The sequence below is a fragment of the Zosterops lateralis genome (genome assembly GCF_965231275.1).
Source record: "Zosterops lateralis genome assembly, chromosome: 2".
NCBI lineage: Eukaryota > Metazoa > Chordata > Aves > Passeriformes > Zosteropidae > Zosterops > Zosterops lateralis.
Window position 1 is genome coordinate 6,654,976 of NC_139763.1, and position 13,217 is coordinate 6,668,192.

At 39.2% G+C, this 13,217-nt stretch overlaps 1 long non-coding RNA gene across 1 annotated transcript in view; it reads left to right on the forward strand.

Moving 5' to 3' along the window:
- Window positions 1-11,602, forward strand: part of LOC310923334 — a 183,951-nt gene extending 172,349 nt beyond the window's left edge. The window contains exon 2 of the long non-coding RNA XR_014592579.1: window positions 11,497-11,602. This is a non-coding gene — a long non-coding RNA (uncharacterized lncRNA). The remainder of the gene's footprint in view (window positions 1-11,496) is intronic.
- The last annotated feature ends 1,615 nt before the right edge of the window (window positions 11,603-13,217 follow it).

Sequence of the window (13,217 nt, forward strand, 5' to 3'; positions counted from 1 at the left end):
GGGAGCCTCTCAATTTCATGAGTGCAAAACAGAAGAAGGTTCAAAAGTTGTTGTGCTCCTTCCTTTCTCAGTCTGATTTTCACCCATACACAACCAGGAAATTCAGCAACCTCTGTATCTTAGTATATATATATATATATATTCTGCTTTTTTTTTGGCAGCTGCAGTACCAGGTGCTTGAGAATCTCAGCTATCAGCATCAGGTGTCTCCTACATGGAAGACTTGTTTAAAGAGAATTTTCATGAGCTTTTGGAATAAACAAAATGTTCCTTAAAGCTCCTTGAGTGTTCCTTCCTGCTATAGAGTGCATGGTGGAAGAATACCCTATGTGTTAAATTTATTTGTCCTCAAAAAGTGAAAGCGTGGCTTTGGTGACCAAAGGAATGGTTTGTTCAAAGGCAACTCAGTGAAAGATGGAATGAAATTCTGGGTTCCCTGTAGCCAAATCTCTTTGGCCTCAAGGACATCTTTAAGCCTTAAGTGGTAATTACAGAAAAGAGCTGGCAGTAATTGTTTCAATATCTGTGCAACAGAACATGTCTATCACGAAGTGTTTTATGAACTGCTCCTTGGGTAATGTTTGGAAGTTAACTTTGCCATATGAAGGTAAAAGTTCCCCTCCTGTTTGAAGGGTTTTATGAAAAAAAATAAAAAGAAGTGGATCGCCCACTGACAATTTCAAAGACCAATTTTAACAATATCATACCTTTGTTTGTTTATAGTAAAGCTCTTGTCTAAACTTGAAGATTCAGGGTTGTTTTGCCCTGGAGTAGTTTTGTTGGCACTGCTCATAATCTTTTAAATTCCAAGCTAGATTTTGGAGGACAGTCAACCTATTACTTCATGTGAAAGCTATTATTCCCTATGAATAATTAGCACTCCATCCTGCAGGATGGTGAACGTGAGGCTTAGTGCTGAGCTGCTGCTCGGAGTGCTGACTGTGGTTTTCACAATTTGCAGTCCAAAGTGGAATAAACTGTGGGCTTGGGCTGCCTGAAACACTGCTTAGGTGTTTGGGCTGCTCACTGGACGAGTTCTCTTCAGGAGAAAGCCAATGCAAAGTTTTTGTACAGATGGTTGTCTGTCCTCCTCAGCCCCAGGTCCATCTGCAGGAAGAGCAGCTTGCAAAAGTGGAATTCCTTGTCATGTTGCAGCTTGGAAAGTGACCAAACTGCACACACTTGTTCGGCATCCTCCTGTCCATAGGGGTGTCACTGAAATTTTTATCTATTCCCAAAGAAGTCAGATCCTAAAGCAGCAAAAGGATGATGAAGAAGAGCAGGAAAAGGCAGATTTTGTTTATGTGCCATGCTTTTCAGGCTGTCAATCTACGTATCTCAGTGCTGGTCACACTTACAGAAGCTTCTTGTAATCCTGACTAAGAAACTTCATCTGTTTTCTGAATTAATCTGTCATAACGATGCAGGGATATCAGTGATGTAAAGCTGCTGTTATCTATGTAATACAACCTAGATATCTTTATAGATGATTAATTCTACTGTAAACCATTTACCACAACACCCACGTAACTGGTATGTGAGATACTGATAGTGTTGGACTCTCCCAGAGCACAGGAACCTGCTGCACAAAGAATCCAGAAACCTCACACAAACCTAAGATATTGAAAAAGACAGTGCATGGTTGCTTATGGAGTTGCTAGAAGTCATAGCAACCTGGAGAAAAATTGATCCATATTTGGCACTGCATCTCTGTCATTAAGAAAATGTGATGATTTCTAATGGCAGGCTATGAAAACAGTTTTAGTTCCAGGACTTTTCAGAGTGCTCCCAGGAGTTTGAAATATCTCAGAAATTGCTTTTCCACATGAATTGTGGAATTTGCCTATTAGAGTCTGAGGTTCAGGCCATAGATGTTTGCATATGACCTCAAAAGTCAGTGAGTATTCTTGTGAGAGGACAGGGAAAGTGAATATTAAATGTTGATCTGAACTATTTTTACCCAATATCAAAAAGTTTCACGCATCTTTATAATTATTCTTTCTATTTATTTTTTTCTTTGGATTGAATATTCTGGTAAAAGTGTGGATCCTCAACACCTACTGAGAGTTCTGGAGAAAAGTAGAATAGAAATTTGCACCCACTGAACACGAAATCTTTGTGTGAACATTGTGGCCATATCACCTTTCTTCCTGAACAGGCATGTTTTGAGAAAAAGAGTAAAAGAGAGACACTTAATTGAAGAATTTTTAAATTAAATACTCCTCCCTTTATGCCACCTAAACTGAATGCTAGGAATACAGCTTTAATGCCAGAAAGGACTATTTAGGATCATCTTGCCTGACAAAAGCCAGATTTTTATCGAATCAGTTTCTCTTTTGAGCCTCTAACCCTTGGTAAGGTACACAAGTTCAATTTCAAGGCTTCACCTGAGAAGGAATCCAGTGTTACCCTTGAGCAAGTGATTTGGTTGGAGATCTTGGCTGCTAGGAATGCATGCCTTTGCTCCTGAATGCAGTTAGCATAGTTGCCAGATGCTGGATCTTGCTCTACCCTAATCCATTATTTTAAAAAGCCCTTTGCTATCAGACGTATTTGCAGCCCATGTTCAGATCCTTTTTTACCTTTTTGGGGATAAACTAAACAGTCTGAAGTCCAGGAGTCATAAAACTCCTCCTTACTAAAAGGTTTCACTTTAGACTGTTGCTCCCTTTGAAAGGTAACTGTAAAAACAGTTCTGTGGATTCTCATGTTTATGGTTTTAATGGTTTCTACATAAAGAGCTTTGGTTTTACCAGTTAAAATGCAGTATGACTCCCTGCCAGACCTTTCAGTTTTATCATAGTCTCTGACAGAAGTTGAGATTTTGCATCCTGTCTGTCACCACAGGCAGTAAACACCGATTAAATCAGACCAGAGATTGAAGATTGCTGTTGAGGTCCATTGTCTGTATCTCTCTCCCCTTGAAGGAAAGGGATCACATCTCTGGTGACACAAGCCAATCTCATGCCATGTGATGTGACTTGGAAGTTGCTCATTCCCCCCACGCTCTGGGTCCCTTCCTGGCCCCCACCACAAGGAGCTGTGTCCAGTCCAGCATCATACAAGTGGGGAAAGAGGCTGGAGGGCAGTGCCATGGAAAGGGGCCAGTCCTGGTCAATGGAGAGTGGAACATGAGCCAGCAGTGCCCTGGCAGCCAGGAGGGACATCCCTGTCCTGAGGGACATCAGACCCAGCATGGCCAGCTGGGCAAGGGAGGGGATTGTCCCCTCTGCTCTGGGCTGGGGTGGCCTCACCTCGAGTCTGGGGACAGTTCTGGTGCCACAATGGAAAAAAGACTTGAAGCTATTGGAGGGCAGCCAAAGGCAATAAAGATGGTCAAGGCCTTGAGGAGGAGCCACATGAGGCTGAGGACACTTGGTCTGTCCAGCCTGGAGGAGACTGAGGGGAGACCTCACTGCAGTCATAACTTCCTTATGAGGGGAAGAGCAAGGGCAGGCACTGAACTGTGACAGTGACAGGAATAGCCTGAAGTTGTGCCAGGGCAGGTTTAGGTTGGATATTAGGAAAAGGTTCTTCCCCCAGAGGGTGGCTGGGCACTGGACAGGCTCCCCCAGCACCAGCCTGGCAGAGCTCAAGAAGGGTTCAGGCAATGCTCTCAGGCACAGGGTGTGACCCTTGGAGGTGGCTGCGGGTCAGGAGTTGGATTGATGGTCCTTGGGTCCCTTCCAATTCAGCACATTCTGTGATTCTGTGATTTTGTGATCTTCTCTGGTCCTGCTACTCCTTCATCTTCCCCATGTGGTGGTGGCACTGTCAGTGCCTTTCACACTGAGCCAGCAGCCAATGTCACCTGTGAGGCTGGACAAGTGGCCCCATTAATGAGCCGCAAGATGAAGGAGAGGTCTGCTCTTGCTTCTTCAGCCACACCAGCTCTCTCCTGCAGTATGCTGCTCTCTAAAAAAGTAACTTGAATGTCCCCTAGTGCAAAAAGCATCAATTTTGTTCCATGAGAGGATTTCACTTTTACACAGTCATTTCCTCACAGCAATGCTGCCCTTTGAGGCAAAGAAACATTGTTTTTACTCCCTCTTGTTCCAGTTGGTGGGTATAAAAAGAAAGAAAATTCCATACTTTAAAGATAAGAATTACAAAACCAGTGGATTAGATTGGAGACTGTAAGGAGGAAAACCTAAATACAGAATGAGTGAAAGAAAAAGGGAAAGAAATGAAGGAAAGCAATGACTATTTGAGGAAAGAATACACAGTGTTTATTTTCTCTCTATTAATTTTTCTTCCCACCACTCCTTCCCATTTAAATCTTTCCTTTGGTTGTAGGCATTAATCCACCAACTATATGAAGCAAGAAATTAGTGCTATATATGGAAATAGTATGATTAACTTAGGTGACCACAGTCAAGATCAGATTTCTGGTCCCTTTTTTCTATAATATACATGTAGAATTATATTTCCCATGATGGAATACTTCCTTTGCAATCTATTAATTGCCTCTTTTATTATGAAGAGAATTTGTACTCAAAGGGCTACAAAAGGCCATAAGGCTCCAACAGCACTTAGAAACAGTCAGATCTACAATGTGAAATAAAGGGATGAATTAAATGATCCCCAAATGCTTTCCAAGGCTGGAATAAGAGCTAAGGCTGTCTTTTAACAAGTTAAGTTCTCCCTAAACACATCCACATTGTCAAAGAAGCAAATCCAGGCTCTCCTGGGTTAGAGCTGCACCTGCAGGACCCAGAGGTGCAGGAACAAACACTCCAGCTGTTTTTTAACAGGTGGGTGTGAGGTCTGGGAAAACTCTTTGGATTTGCCCCAGTTGGAGGGTAACAGGTGAAATACTGGTCTCCAAAAACCCTGACTACAGACCATAGTGTGACCAACCTTCCTGGTGAAATACTGGGAATTCAGGTTGCAGTGTTCTAGCCTGGGTATCATCACCCTCTTTCCTCTGCTTGATGTTTTTACCATATGGAAAACATTTCCAAATACATTTCACAAGCTGTGTCCTTTTAATTACCATTAACGATATTTAATTCTTGAAGATATATGTCTGTTTAAATATTTATTATAAATAAGCCCACACTATAGAGTTAGAGTCCATTTTAAAATGCAAATCATCTCTAAAAAACAGATTTAAGACAGATCTTATGCAATATTTATCAATTAAAACTAGTTTCAGGATTCATAGTTGCATAAGGATTTATAAATAAAAAATAATGCTGTGGGATATGTTTCATTTAAAATATTTTATTTTCTTTAGTTTCAGTTATAGCTAATATTTTGGTAGTTAAATTGAAATACTGCTACATGATTTACATCTGAGAAGCTAAGCTAACATTTAATTTAATTTCATCTCCTTTAGAACAGATATAAAACATATTCTGCAGATTTATAAGGACATTTTGGGATTTTTTTTATAACTAACCTGACAGGACACAAGAAATACATGTATGGATAGTTGTTAGCAGTCCTCCATCACATCTAAAGTCTTCTTGTAAAGAAATCAAGAAGGATGTGAATTCCCTAAGAAGACCAAAGAGATCATGCCTATGTGTTCCAAGACCTGGCCCCACCTAGACTGTGAGATCTAACACAATTCTGGTCACAATCTGTACTACTTCAAAAGAAAACAGAAATTCTGCTGTTGCCTGAAATGTTTGGTTGGTGCAGCCAGTCTGAATTGGAAAGTTACTACGTAATAGTAACTTTTCTTTTCCCCCATAAAGAAAACATTGGGAATTTAATATTGATATATTTTGTTCACAAAGTATTTGAAACTTCCTGAGCCTGCAGAGGTTGGCAGTGTCTTAAATCTACAGATCCAGAATTTTGTCCTGGTATTCCTGTGTAGATCAGTTTGTCCTGTTTTCCAGTGTCCTTCTGTTGTTCCTTACCCCAGTCTTACACTGAAAGCCCCTTCAGACACAGACCAACCTTTGCTTCTGACATTGTGCCCATGGCAGGGTTGTCTTTCCCTATGAAGTCTTGATAACACAAACAATTATACCAAAAGGCCATTGCAGCAATCTGTTTTCCAGTGGTAGAGAAATCATCACAATCCTCTGCAACTGATAAATGTTAATTATCAGCACTCTATCAATTGTTCTAATTTCCTTAAAACAACCATAATAAAACCTACATGTGTGTTTATTCAGAATTGAAGATGAATCAGATCTGCTCAGTTTAGGAATCTGCCAAGGATGAAGGTCTCCTCTTGCTATGCCACTCCATCCCAAAGGATATTGTATTTCTCCAGAAATCCAGCCCAAGGACACACCACAGAGCTTTGGGGGAGATTGCTTTACTTCTCTAAAGAGTTAACAAGCAATAAGGCCGAACAAATAATGAAATATGTAACACTGTGGATTTCACTTCTCCCTGCTGCAAAATGTCCAGGAGCAGCACATGCATTATTTAATGTGGCTCTTCAGAATTGCTGCACAGAGCTGTACATCGGTGTGTGTACGTGAGAAAGGGGGGTTTCACTCCTTCTCAGCCAATTGCTTGGAAAAGTCCCTGTCAATATTTGGGTCTTGAGAAATATTAGCTGTGATGGATCATATCAGTATTTTGGTATTCTTTCTGGAGTTGGCAGGTGCTATCAGCAGGTGGAGTGTGTTTGGGCTTCAGCTCTGCCACGCAGACACACAAGTTGGAAAAATTGTTTCAAAAAATTGACAAAAAACCAAAACAAATCTCCCCTTCTTGAGCCAGTCAGGTTTTACATGAGACACCATTATTGCAAATCTTGTGTTGGGTGGTGAAATCCATGGACAAATCTTGAAATGAGTGCACTTTACTGGAGCCAGGCTGGCCCTGGGCACCTGCAGCATCACAGCCATGAGAGGTTTGAGGGTTCCCTGCCAACAGCAGCCTTGGATGAAGTGAATTACGATTTCAAGTTTCAATCTTCTCTTTTCCCTCACAAATTCCTGCCCAGCCCCTGATGCACAGCCTTCAGCAACAGGTAAAGCCTCAGGTAAGCAGCAAGGGAAAGGAACCCCTGGAGGTACTCTGGTCCACCCACTGCCTCCAGGGAACAGGAATGTGGACTGGGTACAGCAGCATGGAAGATCTGAGGGCATTAAAATAAAGACTGCTCTTTACTAACAATCCCCTATGAAATTAGCACCTACTTTTCTTGATGGATTGTTTGTTTGTTTTTTAAGTACCTGACGCTGAAATGCAGCAAACAGGCATTCTTGGTATGGCTCGTATTATGAAACAAGAAATTATTTTAATTGCCCTAGCAATTCCCATCCCGTTGCTGTAAACAAAATGATTTCCTTCAGCAGCAGTCTGACTCATGTCGTGCCTGACAAAGGAGCTGCTCCCTGGGATCGGGGCTGGTGAAAAAGTTGTGTGGGGGCTGCAGCCTCTCCCCTCACCTGGACCTTAGGGTTGCAGCCAGCCCAGGGATGCTGCTGGGGCAGGGACTCATCTCCCTTTGCTTCAAGCTGTGCTCACCCAGCTCAGTTTGTACAGACTCTTCCCCTCTCCTTTTGCAGCTGCTTTCATTTACAAATCATTTCAGTGCTGCATGTGTGGAAATCATTTTAGGATGGGGAAAGGGAAGAACACTGAGCTGGGAGAGCTCCGAGAGCCCAGCTCTCTCTGAATTATTTCTAGATTGAAGTATCTTCGTGAAGTTTGAAGGTTTTTTTTTCCCTTGAGCAGGTTCATGCCCTGTAAAAGGAATTCAAGTTAAGACAAAAAAGTAGTTGAATCCAAAGGATTAGAAAAGGGATATTGATGCATGGAAAAATGCTGTGTATTTTCTCTCAAAATGTGCTGATCTATAAATTCATGCAGTAAATGCAGGACACAAATATTATGAAAATGCATCTCTGGCACTGCACAGCCTGCAGAAGCTCCTCCTCTGGTGTTGGCTTTGAGCTCACAGTTTCAAAATTATTGATTTAAGCATTCTATCATTGATTATGTAATTCAAGGGTGAGTGAAGGAAGGAGCATGCAGCCAGTTATGGTATTATGGTATTCAGCTTCACTTTACATGACTTTATGAGGCACATTATTTATTTGTGTCTTGCTGTGGGATGAGATCGAAATGTGTCTTTAGATATGCTTTTGGCCCTTGGCAGGTGAAACATCTTGGATTAATATCAAGTCTTAAGCCAGTAGCACAATTATACGAACCCTGCACTTCAGCTTTCATATTTTGGATGCTTAATCATAATGCTGTAGTTAACTAAATGCCTGTAACTTTCTCCATAAGCCTAATAAGTCTGTATCATTAATAAACAGGTCCTTTGTTGAGACTTTTAAAATTCCTCTATATTCTCAATGCTCAGGTGAAAAAGGGAAAGATGAAGAGAGATTTTCAGACACTTCAGGGTGTAGAAATGATATCACAAGCTTTTTTCTTAAATTCATAATAATTTTCTGCAGGCTGCACTCTGACTAATATGCAGCTTAAATTGTGTAAAAACAAATTGACATTATTTAAGAGATGCAGATTTCTCTGGAGAAATACCTATTTCTCCTACATGTATCTCTCCTGCTGTTAGTGGAGCTGCAGAAGCACACAGATGGCCCAGTCAGAATTTGCTCACAGACCTAAAAAGTCCTTTGATAGTGATACACACATTTTAATTAACTAAAGAAGACATGACTTTAAACTTATTTGTAGTAGTAAATGATAAAACTTATTTACACAGTGAATGATTCAGGAAAACTAAGGTGCTTCTCAAGTCCGTATTATCTTTGAATCTGATAACAACAGAAGTAAAATCTTCCTGATGCAAAGGAAAGAGATACAGAGAGCATTTGGAAAAGAATGTAATCCAGATTCTTATTTTCTATTAACATCAGATATGAAAGTCATTATAGAATTTTTGTGTGCCTGGGTCAAATTTCAAATGCCAAATAAGCTGCAACTACAAATTCTTGAAAAGATACTTCAAGTAACTTGCAGTATTTATCTTGTAACAACCAGCATTTTCAGGTGGATGTAGGACTGGTTTGCTGTGGTGGCTGCACTTATTCAGCCTGAGATGAAGTAGAAGAGATGTTATTTATAGAAACTCCTTCCATTAAACTCTTAGCTTGTGCTCTGTGCCACAGAGGGGCATCCAGCAGTCTACAGAGTTCAGATTACTCCAACTGCTCAGACACCAGTCTGGCCTTCATTCCACAATCAATAATGATCCATCCCTCATTTTTATTGCTACCTAAACATAACTACTAAATAGATATGGTGGGAGATACACACCACTATTATAACTAAAACATCTTTATTCAGCATCCTGTCCATGACACAGCAACACTCTTTTTTTCTCGTCTTAAAAAAAAAAAAAAAAAAAAAAAAAAAAGATTTTAGAAAGATTTGCTATATCGATGAAGTAGATTTTCCCTTAAAAGCTTGCAAACTCTTTTGGGAAACTTCATGCAGCTAGGTTACAGAGTGTTTTTTCACTTGCTTGTTTTCTAACTGCATATAGATTACAACCAAAAAACTTGAAAAATCTGAACACATAGAGCCTCTGGAAGGTGTGATCTGAACTCAAATTTGAATTAGACTGTAAATTTTTCAATTTTTTTTTTGTTTTCATATCGCAAAACTCTGAAGCCAAACATGCTGACCTTGAGAACACCCCAAACTATATGGCCCAAATTCATCTCCTATAAAACCCTAGAATTTGTAATCTGTTACAAAGAGAGCAGAAGTGTCTCTTGGTATTGATAGTATTAGTGTCAGGGTTAATTATTCTGTAATTAATTACATTTGGTTTGATTATTAGCTTTTGCTTTGTGTTCTTCATTTGTTTGCATACCTGTGCAGCTGGTCATACAGATTGCATAGGATTGGGTTTGTTCATTTGGATTGCTTGATACTTTTAAAACAAGAAAATTATAAGCAAAGCAATTTTGGCTTTGAATTTTATGATACCCAGTCCTTTGAACTAAAATTTGTAATACTCTGGGGATCCTGTTAATACATAAAATCCAATTTGTACTTCTGAATAGTTGGAGTAGTAAATAACACAATTCTCTCATAATCCTTTATACAAAATACGAGGAATTTCTTTTTAGAATTTTTTTTTAATGTGCCAATCTGTCATGGAAAACCAAGTGGCATTTTAATGACATTGCTAATTTCTAGTTAGTAACCAGTAACTAGAAACCCTAATTATTCAGGGTTGCTTCTTTCTACATTTTTTAAATTCTGGATGTTTATTATGAGTTAACTACTTAGTAAAGATTTGTGTAGGAGTGTTTTCGTGCCTTTAATATGAGTAGTTTTTTGGCCCTCAAATTCTGTTCAGAATTCTGAAGGCTATTTTCTTCTCCAAGGTGAATCTATGTAGAATCATGAACTCAACTGCATATGAAAAAGGTTGAGGGCAAAACCTAACCTCAGATTTTGATTTTGTTCAAAACCAAAACCCAGGTGAGAAGACTGTATTTTCCAGAACTCTGTCAAAAACGAGCAGTTCTGAGAAATCTGCATTACTCAGGTACAGCTGAGAAGTTCACAGTGCAGTCAAGAGGGATAATGTAGTTTTCGGGTCTGTGGGTTTAAACCCGTGCAATTTAAAGGAATGTTGCTTAAGCTGATCATCTTCTGAGGAAATATGTTCAGTTGCCTCTCCAAAGTGAAGACTAGCTGGCTTATCAGATTTTCTAGTAGATACCCATCTACAGACCAAGAAGTAAAGTTCTTTTCTCAACCAAAAAACTCAGGCAAATAGGACATATTTGCAGTAGGGAAGGGTTCAAAGTCTTGTGCTTTGGTTGAACTGGAGATGTTCACCTGTTCACAACAGGCCTGGATTGCAGCAGTCCTAAGTCATTAAAAACCACTGTCACAGCTGGTTGCAGATGTCTGAAGTATCTAAGAGTTTATGCCACTAAGCTTCAAGCCACAAATACACCTTGGTAGAATTTGGCTTGGAGCTTAAAAAGCAATTGATAAACTGAAATAATTAAATCATGTCAGGGAAATCAGGATTCAAAATAATTCCATTCATTAGGATTAACTTTGACTGGCACTGTACAGAGTGGGCAACATGGGTTGCTATTCCATATTTATTCTCTGAATATGGACTGAATAGTATCTGAATGAACTCCTGCATTGAGAACTTTATTCCCTGGGTTTGATCAAGCTGAAAATGCATGTATATGCTTCACTTTTTGACTGTGTGCATTAAGCATTCAGTTTCCAGGCAATCATGCACATCAGAGCACTTAGAGATCATTTCAGATATGATGACAAAAACATCAGCTCTTGGGTAACCCAAACCTGTCCCAGTCAGGTATCTCTTCCTTCCAGGCTCGCTGTATCATGTTTCTATGTAAAAGTCAACATCCTTCCTGGAATGCTCCCCCTCAGGGGGAAGAGCAAGGGGGAAAAACACAGGGAACATGCCTGTGAGACAGTGGTATGCCTTTGATTCATTGATCCTAAGGACAGTGCTGAGACATCCTCAAGAATTTAATGGCTTTGGAGCCTGAATTCCAGCTTGCCAGTGTTTTTTTCAATGGTAAAACCATGGAGAGTTGTTTTTTTTTTTTTTTTTTTTTTTTTTTTTTTTTTTTTTTTTTTTTTTTGTTTTGTTTTTGTTTTTTGTTTTTTTTTTTTTTTTGTTTTTTGTTTTTTGTTTTTTGTTTTTTTGTTTTGTTTTTTTGTTTTTCTTTTCTGGCAGTGAAAATGCTTTTTTCATGTTTTTCATTTGTTTGGAAAGAACAAGAATTAGTCCTCCTCTCTATAGTCTTGTGTTCACCTACACTGCACCAGCACAAAGTCAGTAAACGATGTTGGTATTAAAAACTGAACCATTTCTTTTCCTGTGTTTGAGTCATCTGTGTATTATAACCCTCCAGCTGCACTGAGCTCCCAAAAGTCCATAAAGCTGCACTTAGTGTTTCCACATGTAGTCTGATTGCAAGGACACATTAAATACAAATACATTAAAAAGAAGGTTTCAAGAGCAGGAATGACACTCTTCCCTGTAAGTCTGGAATACAACCACGGGTTTTTCTGTTATTCTAACTGTATTAATATAACTAAAACAATTAATTTTAATCAGAGTACAAAGTCTATCTTAAAAACTTCATTTATTTATGAGCAATGTTATGAAACAAGTAGTATTTACCCTGGAATGTCTTTAAACTTGTTGAAACTGTAAAATCCAATTAACGCTGTCTCTTCTTTGCTTTGGTCCATTCGAAAACCAGTCTCTTAAGTCTTCCAAATGCTGACAGAAGTGTTTGTTAGCTTCACAGAAAACATCCAAACAGTTCATGGAATTTATGCCTTGGGGAAGCATTTGTTTTTCTTGTTTGGTCAATTAAACCCTGCCTTTCTTAAGGGATGGTGTGCTGTAACATCAGGCACGATAATAAACAGAAACACCAACGGATTACTGCAAAAAGTTTGGGTTGATGTTGGGGTTCTGCCTTTGGAGAGCTCAGACACTCAGGGAAGGGGTAATGCAAACTGAGGAGTCTTCTGCACTCAATTTTGCTTGAGATTATTCAAACTGAATAGCTCCAAGCTTCTTATGAAGCTGATGGTGCTCTAGTGGCAAGAAGTGAAAAAAAGAGATAAAATTAAGCTACGTGATTATTTTTTCAATGTGAGCAAAGGGAATTTTAAGCACAAATGCTATGAAGAAGTTATCATGTTGTGATCAAAAACATTGGGAAAGCTTTTTCTGCTGAAAAGGATGTACAAAGCATACAAATTCTTGAGCTGGATAAAAGCTTAGAAAGTGCTGATTCAACACAGAACACAATGATTTCACCAACATCTTTACAAAGAGTTTTGCTTTATTTCAATTCATTTAGGATGCATGATGTTGACTTTAAGTTTTATTTTTATGTCTACATTTAAATTTTTTTTGTAACATTATAATAGAAAAGTCAAAAATATATGAAGCATCAGTGAAGAGTTTTTGTTAGTATGAAGTGAGTAATTAATGTGGAATTATTTCAATCTCACACGAAGTCAAGGATTACAGGTTCTGAAGCCTTGGACTTTCCCATGAGGTGGTCATAGGTGAGAAATCATCAAATTGCAGTAGGTGTGCTTCCTTTCATTGGTTCCATTTGCAGGTACTGCCTTCACAATCACAGGCACAAAGTCGATCCAGCTCTTGCTCTTTCCAGCAGGTCTGGCTGTAGAATTGCACTCAAGAAGCTCTGTCCTGTTCTTCTGCCTTTTTGGTGTGTCACCAGTCATTTAAAATGAAATATAAAGCGTTTCAAAATAGCTGT